We start from the raw sequence: 11,632 nt of genomic DNA on the forward strand, positions 1-11,632 counted from the left end.
TAACATGGTGTGGTAGAGTAACAGGGTTCATTCCACTGCAACTCCCTACCAATTTGCTGAGGGACCCACGTAATGAGACAGGAATGTGAGAATGTGCTGGAGATTTCTTAGATGGTAAGAACTGAAAATGTGACTTCATCTTTGAGAAAATAGGGATTCAATTGGACCACTGGGTATCTTCAATAAATACTGATTGTCTGTCGGTGAGAAATGTAGCGGTACAGCCCTGCTCAACATTTGTCTCAGAGGGCAATTTCTGTTTGCCATGTCAGATTCCAGGAGCTCCATCTGTATTCATTAAGCCTGCCTGGATGTTGGATAAGCAATGCTTTCTTGTTCCACAAAAGTCTTACGTCCGAGCTTCCATTTATCTAGAAACCCCAGGCTGTTATGTAGGTATTTTTCTTGTCTCCTGGCACTACTGTTTTACTGAGATCTGCGTAATTGGTTCCCTGTCCACAATTATTGATGGCATCTCATGGAAGAAGTTTACTACCAGGATCATCAAGAGTCGGTTTCAGAAAGCTGTCTGCCTAAGACGTGGTGGTCATGGAGTCAGTCTTATAACCTGTGTCTGATTGTGAACCTGACAAGCAGAAGCTGTTCCCAAGCTTCTCAGCATGCACCAGAGGTCCTTGTCCTTGGCACCTGAGCACAGTGTTTTTCACCAATCAACAAGGATCAAAACAGCAAACCTGTCCTGGCATGTGTGCGAAGAGCGAGAAGGTGGGGGTAAGGAGGGTGTTGGAGACAGACAGGTGGATGGGGAGTTACAGAGAACCAGGAAAAACTAAGATGAAGAAAAGAGAGGTTCAGCATAAGAGGTCTTGTAGTCGTACTTTCCTGTGGGCCGCCAGCTCACAAGTAATGACACAGGTTTATCATTAATTATGAAAGCTTGGCCTTAGCTTAGGCTTGGCCTGCTAGCTCTTATAACTTAAATTAACCTGCTTTTCTTAATCTACGTTTTACCATGTGGCTTTTTATCTTTTCATTCTTGTCCAACTCCCTCCATGTCTCGTTGGAATCTCCTGTGTGCCTAGATTCTCCTCTTCTTCCTTTCTCCCTGCCCAGATGTCCCACCTATAGCTCTTGCCTAGCTATTGGCTGTTCACCTTTTTTTTTATTACACCAACCACAGCAAATACATCTTCACACAGTGCACAAAGATCCCACAACAAGGTCTCTTTAACAAATTGCAGCTGTAAGCCAATCAGAGAAACTTCTCGAGGTCGGCAGGATCTAACACAAAGACCCATAACTGGACAATGTGGAGAGAGTGAGTGACTTTGGAACACTCAGTCTTAAATGGGATGTCTTCATTAAACCCTTTCCCTCAAGGGTCAGGGATCTATGTGAAAGAGGAAATGGAAAGATCTTAAGAGCCAGAGGTGATGAAGAACTCCAAGGAAACAGCATCTTCAAGACACAGTAAGACTGACACACAACGGAACTCGCAGAGATTGGCAGTACCCATAAGACCTGCACAGGTTCAATTCAGACAAAACCCCCACACTGAGAAGGGGGAGTGGACACAAAGTCCACTCCTAATGAAGAAGCTATGTGCAGTTGGTACTTATCAGAAGGGAAAAATTAGTTTTCTCCAATGGGGTGACAATGAGTGTGTCAACTCCAGGGCAAGTCCCATGCTCAGGAATTGTTGGCCAGTGAAAAATGGATTCAAGTGCACACTTGTGTGTGTGTGTGTGTGTGTGTACCTTTCTTGGCTTGCTTTGGTAATTTTTGTCTTTTTGGTATTTTTTGTTTTATTTATTTTCCCGAGAGAGAAAGAACATGAAATTGGGTGGTTAGGGAGGTGGGGGAAGATCTGGAAGGAGTTGGGAGAGGGGAAAGAAAATAATCAAAATATATTGTATGAATAAAATAAGAGTTTTTAAAACACATTTTGAAAAAGAAACTGCAACTGTTGCAATTTTATATTTTCTAATCTATGGAATTCAGGTAATAGTTTTGAGATGCTAAAGTAATGTTTTGTTTTTCATTTTAATGTTTAGCCTTTTAAAATTAATAAGCACTGGGGAGATCGCTCAGGGGGTACTGGCACTTGATATGTGGGCACTAGGAGGTGAATCCTCAGCACTCACTTCAAATACTGGGGATGGCTATATAGGCTTGTAACTACAGCATCTGGGGGTAGAGAAAGGTGGTATCTAGAACTTGCTAGCTAGCTAAAATGGAGAGTTACAGATTCAGTGAGAGACCCTGTCTCAAGGCAACCAGGCAGAGATAGACAGAGGAAGACACTTGCTGACCTCCTCTGGCTTCCTGTGGCACACCTGCACACTCAGTCAGGTGCATACACCACACACACAATTGATTGGCACACCATAATAGTGAAAATTTATGGAGACAGTGTGAGGTCATGTTTCACAGATACCTTTTGTCATGATCAAATCACGGTAACGAGTGTATCTTTCACTTGAAATGAAACATTTATCACTTCTTTGTGGTAAAACATTACAATGTCTCTCTTCTAGACATTTTGGAATGTGATACAGTATTATTAACTGTGAATACCTCATACTGGCCCATGTCCTCTATGTTTCCTCATGTCTTCCTTATGGAAAGGAAATGTACTATAGACACTTAAAGAACAACTGGATTTTGGAACTAACTAATCCTGTATGTAATCTATGACAAGAAACCTGTCTCTGGACTTGGAACACATTTCTCACCCTGCCCGCAGGAATAACAGCCTTCTGCTATGAGTTGGCTCTAAGCAACTTAATGAGAAGAGGTGCCAAAGGGATTTAATTTGGTCTTTTGCTGTTTGGAAAGTGGTCTGTGGACTAGTGGCATCAGCTTCCTTTGAGAAAGAGAGGGGCTTTCCCCACACCTGCTGGATCAGCATGGTACTTTAACAAGATCCCCAAAAATCTGAGTGCCAAGTGGAGGGCAGAGAGACACTGTTGCAAACAATCAGTCCTACAAGTGTGTGTGTGTGTGTGTGTGTGTGTGTGTGTGTGTGAGAGAGAGAGAGAGAGAGAGAGAGAGAGAGAGAGAGAGAGAGAGAGAGAGAGCACGCGCGCGCGCGCGTGTGCATTAATGTATATGTGTGTGCCTGCGTCCATGTATGTGTATGGGTGTATTTTTTGTTTGCTCAGGTAAAAGTGGCCATTTAGTTATGACAGACACACAGCCATGCTCATCATTCCTAAATGATGTCTGTCTAAATCTTGCAAGCAATTTCTATTTGTATAGAAGGTGGTCCTCCACCTTGGAATCCATTTGAAATGCAAATTCTCAGGGCATACCTGTGATCGACTGAATCAGAACCTCTGGGACTGAGTTCCCAAAGTTTGATCTGAGCTCCACCAGCTTCTCAGATAACTCTGATGATCTCTAAAGTGAGACCCAGTGAAGTTCTGTGTAGCAGCTCCAATGTGCAAACAATCTTGTCATCACAGAGCATCTCAGTGGAATTTGATAAGGCAGATGATAGATGATTTACAACTGACATCATTCTCCTTCCACTCTTAATTAAAGTGACGGGGAAATTCATAGGTTTAGTAATTATGTGTGTAATTATTCACATTGTGTGCGTGCATGCACATGAGAATGAGTGTGGAGGCCGGAGGTTGATGTTAGGTGTCCTCTCAAGCATTCTCTACCTATTTTGTTTCTGTTTTTGAGACAAGGTGTCTCATGTAGATCATGATAGACTTAGCTGCGATGGCTGGTCAGCAAACCATGGGGATCCTCTGACTCCGTTTCCCCAGTATGGGTGTTACAGGTGAACACTCCTGTGCCTGTCTTTCTTTTCTTTCTTTTCTTTTCTTTCTTTCTTTCTTTTTTTTTTTTTTTTTTAAATGTGGATTCTGGGAGATAGAACTCAGCTCCTCATGCTTGTATGGCAAACATTTTACTAACCGATCATCTCCATTGCCAAGAGTTAAAAAAAAAATTCTCCAAAGTTCTTGATTGATGTCTGGATTTTTGTCAGAGAGGAAGCCTTTGGTGGATGCCAAGGTTATAGCTACAAAATCTGCTTTACTCCAGATGACTAAAATCGACCTGCTCAAAGTTAATAGGTTAACCTGGTGCTCTAACTTAGTGGCTTAAGTGATTCACAAAGGATGTTTCTAGAATGTTGCTGTGGTTCCAGATTCAGCAATGCATTTTAATCCCTCCTCAGGTAATGAAGAGGATCTTCATGACAAATGTTGAGTGGCTGGGCAGGGACTCCAGGGTTCACGAAAAGAGCGGCAGACCTGCTCTGTAGTTCTGAAGCTGACAAGGTCATTTAAATTTAGTGAGCAAACAGTAATCAGTTCTACCCAGTGGGGCCTCCAAGATGTTCTAAAAGGGCAGAGGTACTTCCCCTCTCAGACAGGTTGGCTAATCAGGTGCAGATTGGAATGGAGCATTCTAAACAGGCCTTCCTCCCCAGGGCAACCCTGCATTTGCTCAGAGCTGGCCACAGATGTTCAACGTCAACTTCTTGGCTTATCTTGTTTTCAGTGGAAACGTTGTCCATGTGTTTTCTTCTATTAAAACCAGGAAAGTTATAATAAATGGAACAGATATTTTAACATGAAATAACACAAGCTTTGATACACTAGTTCTATTAATTTTCTAAATACTTTACTATTCTGTTTAAAAAAAAAACAACCAAAAAAAAACCCCCCTTTAATATAACAAACCAGCCAGTTGTACATAAGGTGATACATTTTTACTTTTCACAAGGTACTGCTGGATCTTGTCTTTACCTAAAATTGTAATATTTTATGCAGTGTGGACATGTTTTTTTTATTATTAATTTTTGTTTTAAAGAGATTGCATTGAAATGTTACTCAACTTCCTTGATGACTTTGGCAGGCACCTTCATATATTTTGGTCTCAAGGTCATTGCCTCCTTTGCCTGATCCCATTCCTAGCTCTACCTCAGAGAAATGAATTCTCAAAGGTGGTTATATCTGTTATATCTATGTCATATGTCCGAGTCTGCTTAATAGAAGGCATTCATAGAGAGAGCAATGTAATAGAGAAGAACACAGGATCTTGAGACTTTTTCAAAGCTCTGATAGAAGCCGCATCAGCAGTGGTTGAGCATTTTAGGGGTCAGTACGCTCACATGCAGAGCTGTGCCGTGGTTGACAAGGTTATGATCTAAAGCTGTGTGTGTTGGCGTGCAGTAGTGGAGTAGCAGATGAAACTCTATGGAGACATCTCAACACAGCTCTGAGTACAGAGCTTTCAGAAGGACCCTGGTGGGATGGAGAGACTTTGAGACATCACCAGGAGAGAGAATGAACGTACAGCCACGCCTTGTGATAGTTTGTTTAAGGAAGTAGTGGTGTTCATCCCACAAGAGAAAAGGACGGCTGGAGAGATGCGTGTGTTTGGCTAACTTCTGTGATGCTGGGAATCAGCTGCGTTTTCTGTGACACTTCCAGATGGTCGTGGTTAGAGCCAGGGCTGGCAGCTGCAATAAACCAGATTTCAGTCCAACCTGTGAAATAGTTTCTAGCTAAGCTTCTTCAATGGACACTTTTTTGTTGTGACAGAAGAGTTGAAAAGAAGCTGCTTAAGAGAGGGAAGACCTCTCTGAAACAGTGAGCAGAGCTCAGACGAACTCCTAAAGGCTGAAGCAGCAAACACAGGGCCGAGACAACTGCACCAGGTCCTCTGCAAATGTACTCTAGCTTTCCCATCCAGTACTTCTACAGACTCCTGAGTGTGTGAGCGAGGGAGTCTCTGATGCCTGTGCCTCCTCTTGGGACAATTTTATATTTCAGTTGTCTTGTCCAACTTTGATATGATGGTTTTTGCTTTACCTTATTGTATTTTATTTTGTTATGTTTGGTTGTTATCTCTTAGAAGCCTGTTCTTTTCGAATGAGAGACAGAAAGGGACTGGATCTGGATGGGAGAGGAGGTGGGGAGGAACTGGGAGGAGGAGAGGAAGGGGAAACTGTATTCAGATTATAACGTACGAGAAAACATATGTTTAAGAAAAAGGGAAAAATGAAATTACCTTAAATTATGAAGTTATAGTAGTATGCATATGACAAATAAATTGATATTAATTATAATAAAATAATTATTTCCCCAACTTAACAGCTAAAAGAAAGAGAGGGGGCGTTGCTCTGACTGCCGGTTTGTGGGCAGGACGCCCATCATGGTCGGGAAAGCATGGTGGTGGCACTGGGCTGGTAGGAGCATGAGGAAGCTTGCCCATGACTCAGTACATTTGAACACTTGGAGCTCAGGCAGGAACCCCATCTGGCTATCACCTATAGATTCCACCACCCCTCCAGCTCTATGTCTGTCAGCTAGACCCAATGCTCCCAGGGATTCACAACCTCTCCAAAGAGCACCCCAACTGAAGCATAGGTGCTTGCATATCTGAACCAGTTGGAGGGGGGGCAGGCACTTCATATTCAAAGCCTTGCAAAGGGTTGACTGATAGAACACAAACAGATGTTTGCTAAAAACAGCCAATGGGCAGCAGGAGAGATGGTCATTAAAATGTCCCTGTCATCCAGAATGACTTGGTTTAGTTTAGAAAAATTACAGAGGAGACAAAATGAGTTGACCCCAGAAAGATGGATATGGCCCAGGTCATGTATTCTCAACAGGGGTGACACCATCCCAAAGGATCTTAGTGGCCATCCAAGAGGCGTAGTATATAAAGAGTTACACACATGCACGAGTATAAATACATACACTTTTACATAAATATTTTCATGCTGGACAAGAGCATAGTCAGGTAAAATATGCTTGCATGTTTCCTCTGAGAGGAACATTTTTGTTTTCATAAGGGTGTAATCATTTCCCGATACATCTGAAATGACCACAGACTTAGTGGTTACCAACAATACACTACTATCTCATGGATCGGGAGGCTGTATGTAATCTGTGGGGGAGTTACGATCCTTTTGTAGACTCTGCCAACTTCTAGAAGGTGCTGTCTTGAACCATGGCTTATCTCACTTGGATCTCTGTTTCTGTGGTACATATCCTCTTTATCTGTCTTTTAAAAAGATCTGGTGACATTTTTTCTCTCTTGAATAATCAAGGATAATATTCCTCTCCTCAAAATCCTTAATTTCCTTGGCAGTATCATTTTTCTATGCAAGGAAATATATTCATATTCTGGGGAATATAGTGTGGAGGATGCTTTAGTCGGTTGGAAAATAGTGATTTATACGTTAGGTGGTCACAGCTTAGGGAGCAAGAGAATAAGAAAAAAGAACATGCTGGGCTCTGTGTAACCATACCCATGGAAAAGGACCTCAGGGCAGAGATGGCCACTGATGACATTCACGGAGCGTGCTGGGCCCAAATGTGGACATCGTTACAAGGTAAGCTGCTGTTTGCCACCGTGATCATTGCTACATTAGGACTTTCTGTTGTTTCAAGGCCAGTTTCCAAGTATTCTTACATTTGGATTAGTTTCCTGTTACAATAAAATAGTACAAATCAGTGGTGGCTCTGTGTGTGTGTGTGTGTGTGTGTGTGTGTGTGTGTGTGTGTGTGTTACAACAACAAAAACATATTCACTTCTATTTCTGGAGGCCAGCAGTTCAAAGCCAAGGTGCTGTGCTTCACCATAGGCTCTGGGGAAACTCCTGCTGTGGTTCTAAGCTCTCCTTGGCTTGTCGCTGAGGTACTCAAAGTTCTGTTTCCTCCTTCTATAGTGCCCATGTCTTTGCTGCTGTCACAAGGATACTTCTTACTTGGATATAAGACTAATCATGAAAATCAGGATAACTGTACTTACAAACAATGCTTTGTCAAATAAGGCTCTAGGTGTCATTATGGGGACTGAGGGACACCATTCAACTCACTATACCTCAAGTCAGAACTGCTTCAGGGGAGAGAAATATTTTTTTTCCCACCAAATCACCAACACACTGGCTTTCCCTGAAAGCACTCTCCTGTCCCTTGTTTCTAGACACTGCTGGGCAGTAGTGTGGACCCACATATCTAATTTACAGCCACCTTGGGGAGGATGAGTAGCCACAAATGCTGTTGTAAAGCATCTTCTCATTTCCATTTTCCCCTTATTTTACTGTCCTGCTTTGTTTTGTATGGCTATAAAGACTGTCAGACCCGGTGGTTTATACTGTACTCAGATGCATTTGGCTCATGGGTCTAGAGAAACGCAAGATTAACAGAGAACATCTGGAGACCTTCTTTCTGCATCATCTCATGGCGCAAGGTGGAAGAGCAAGGGAACGCTCAAACGAGAGAGATGGCAAGGGAAGAGAGAGCCATGTCGTTCCTACTCCTGTGATGATGGCATTACTCTACTCGCAGGGTGGAATCCTCATGACTCATGCTGCGGTTTGAATGTGAAAGGTCTTCCATGGGTACACGTCTGAACACGTGGTTCTCAGCTGGTGGTGCTGTTGGCGAAGGTTGTAGAACATTTAGGAGGTGGAGCCTTGCTGGAGGAAGTGGATCTCCAGGAGCAGGCTTGGAGGGTTTTATAGCCCAACTCCACTTCCGGTTCACTTTCTGCTTCCTGATCACAGATGCGATGTTGATGTGACCAGCTAGCGTCCTGCTGCTGATATCAGGCCTTCTCTGCCCGCTGCCCTGAGGTCCTTTTCTATGGGTATGGTTACACAGAGCCCTGCATGTTCTTTTTTCTTGCTCCCTAAGTTGTGACCACCTGACATATAAATCTTCTTTCTTGAAGAACTGTATCTCTCTGGAACTGTAAGCCCCAAGAACCCCCCTTTCCCCTCAGTTGTCGGGGTATTTTGTTACAGCAACAAGAAAGTGACTAACTCTAGTGTCTGCTTTAGCAACTGCGCCTCTCCACACTGACCCCTGGGGGTTCTGCTCCCAGCGTACAAACTCAGAGGGAGTAGACCACAGACGGCACCCTTCGCTTCCGTGTGAAGACAGGGCTGTGTTTATTAAGCAGCCCTAACTTCTTTCTTAAACTCACTACTGCTTTTCACTACTTTAAACCCGTTTCAGACTTCCAGGTTGACTGTCAAGTCTTGCGACAAGGGTGTCTGGAGCTTGTCCCGGCCTCTGACTCTCAGTTCCGTGTCGACTCTCTGGACCCACCTGTACTCTTCTGAGCCATTCTGTACCCACTTGTTCTCTCCCGATGGGTGGCACTCTGCGCCCACTTGTACACCCTGAGTAGTGTCACTTTCTACCCACACATAGTCCCCTGGCTGGCATTGAACTCTTTTAGGAATTCTTCTCTCATTTGGCCTACCTGCTGGCCATTTGCCCTTCTTTCTCAATGATGTACACTCTCTTCCGTCACTCATGTTTCTTAGACATCCTGGTGTATAGGAACCATTCAAGGAGCTGTTTACTGTGTGGATCTTGATTCAGTTTGATCTGGTGTGAACTAGAGATTCTGCGTGTCTGACTGGTTTCTAGGAGATCTTGTGTTGCTTTGGGACCACACTTACAGATGGGTTCTTTAGCCCTCATCCATCTACATTAACTGGTTAATCACATGTATGAAGGTATCCAATACCACCCCCCCCCCCACACACACACACACTGCCAGGGGTCAATGCTAGGGCTTGTTCCATGCACAGCACTCAGCTCACAGTATGTGCCAAAAAGCTGATGAAAGCGGATGGCATTACATTACCTCTGGATTAAAATGAAGGCTAATCGCTGCAATTTGGCTTTGCTGCCCCCCTTCTGTTGCTTTGTTGACGGTGCAGAGGGCAGCCTGGTGCCCTCTGCTAACTAGACTCCCATAACCACTGATCTTCGACAATCAAGAGCTCATTTGAAGTATTTTGACTCATGCAACCAAGCTCTCCTCCAGGCAAAAGCAACTATGTAAGTAGATAACATCATCTGGGGGGATTCAGGCCACCACATTTATGAAGAGCAGACATCTTAGTAATGTTTTTGACATCAAGTATATTTTTCTCCTGGAAACTGATTTTACTAAGAACATGTGTGATAGAATGGGAAATTCTTCTTTCAAGGTGGCCTTTCTTGCTGTTAGAAGTAACTAGTGGGAGGTAGGGAGAAAAGTTCAAGTAATAAAATAATTAAATAGCTTTACAAGTCCTAGCAGAGCACCCTTTCCAAGAGACAGAGCTTCCTAAGTGCCTTCTCCTCGTCTGGATGCTCAGAAGGAGCATTAGCTGAACAAAATGTCTGTAGCAGGGCTTCTGAAGGTGAGAAGGCCAGATGCACTTCAGCAGAAACACCCGCACACTGAGAAGCTGTAAGATTCAACAAGGTGTCCTATGGAGCCAGGTGGACACCCGGAATATGACCAACTTGTCTTGGTTATACAGAAGCATTAGCACTTCCAGGACCTGTAATATCCCTTAGGTCCAGGCAAACCAGGAAGCTTGGTCATCTTCTGCACAGGGAGGAGCACCAGAAGGAAGTTTTGAAGGAGTTCATTTTGTTTCTTTTCTCCCCTTCTTCCCCCTGCTCTTCCTCCTCTTCCATACTGAGGATTGAACCTTATGAACGTGAGGCGGGCACTCTACCACCGAACTCCATCCCAGAACTGGGTCCTTCTTTTCTGAACTGTTCAGCATCACTGTTCCCCACTGCTGGGATACGTATGCCTTCCTCCACATCGCAAGGCAGGGGAACTCAGGTGCCTTTCCCTCTTATCCACACTGAGTGTGGAATGCTGGGAACACCTAAAGTTTGTGTCTAGAAATATTTTTAGAGCTTCTGGGTACCCCTCCATCTTAATCTCTTCTTCTTCCTCTCAGTCTCGTTTTCTTTCTTCACTTCCTCCCTCTTGGAAGTTCTGGGGATCAAATTCAGGGCCTTGAATGTGCTAGGAACTCTCTATCAGTGAACTACAGCCCTACCCCCTCACTGCATTTCTACATGGTTGTTTTATTAACAACACTGTTGCATCCTTGCGTGCAATTTTATTTCCCAGGATATTATCTGATGTCATCATATTTTCTAATAATTATAACTCCCCAAAGAGAGAATCTGTTGGGGAAGATGTTGATAACTCAAAATTGCACTCAAAAATGATAGACTCCACAGTGAAGAGAGAGAGCAGGTACCTCAAGTTCAGGAGTTCCCACTCTAGATTAGCCAAGTCCTTTCATCAGCTAAGTTTCAATGTTCTGCTTTTAATCCACACACAGGTGATGTTCCCATCCTTAGGTTTCCTATATGTGAAATTCAAGTTCTGAATTAACTTTAACGTTACTACAACAACATACCTTATTTCTGGTGGAATTAAAATGAATTGGTTTCATTACTTTGATTTCCATCTCTGGAGGCTTCAGGGCCTTTGGACCAACTGGGAGAATTTCCTGGGGGAAATAAAGAGATTTAGCCAAGAGGTCAAGACAAGATGGAAAAAGAAGCATCCAAGCATCTTGCTGTGCTAGTGTAGAGCCTGGGAAGGTGGACTGTGTCACATTGTGTGCCCATAGGTATTCAGAATGAGAGGAAGGGCCAAGTCACTGCTGAGTGTGGCCACAAAGATCTTTTTTCTCTTTGGTGGGGATCATAATCAAACAGGCTAGAAACTGGGGCTCTTTATCCACAAGTTCTGCACATGACTGTAGGAATATTTCACAAGAATATTTAATAATAGGTGAACTCTAGATGGATATGTATTTGTTTGCTATGAACATAAACTTTAGCACCCAGAAAGTGAAGGAGTATCCAGATAAAAG

Source organism: Peromyscus eremicus, chromosome 1 (genome assembly GCF_949786415.1).
Source record: "Peromyscus eremicus chromosome 1, PerEre_H2_v1, whole genome shotgun sequence".
In the NCBI taxonomy this organism is placed as follows: Eukaryota; Metazoa; Chordata; class Mammalia; order Rodentia; family Cricetidae; genus Peromyscus; species Peromyscus eremicus.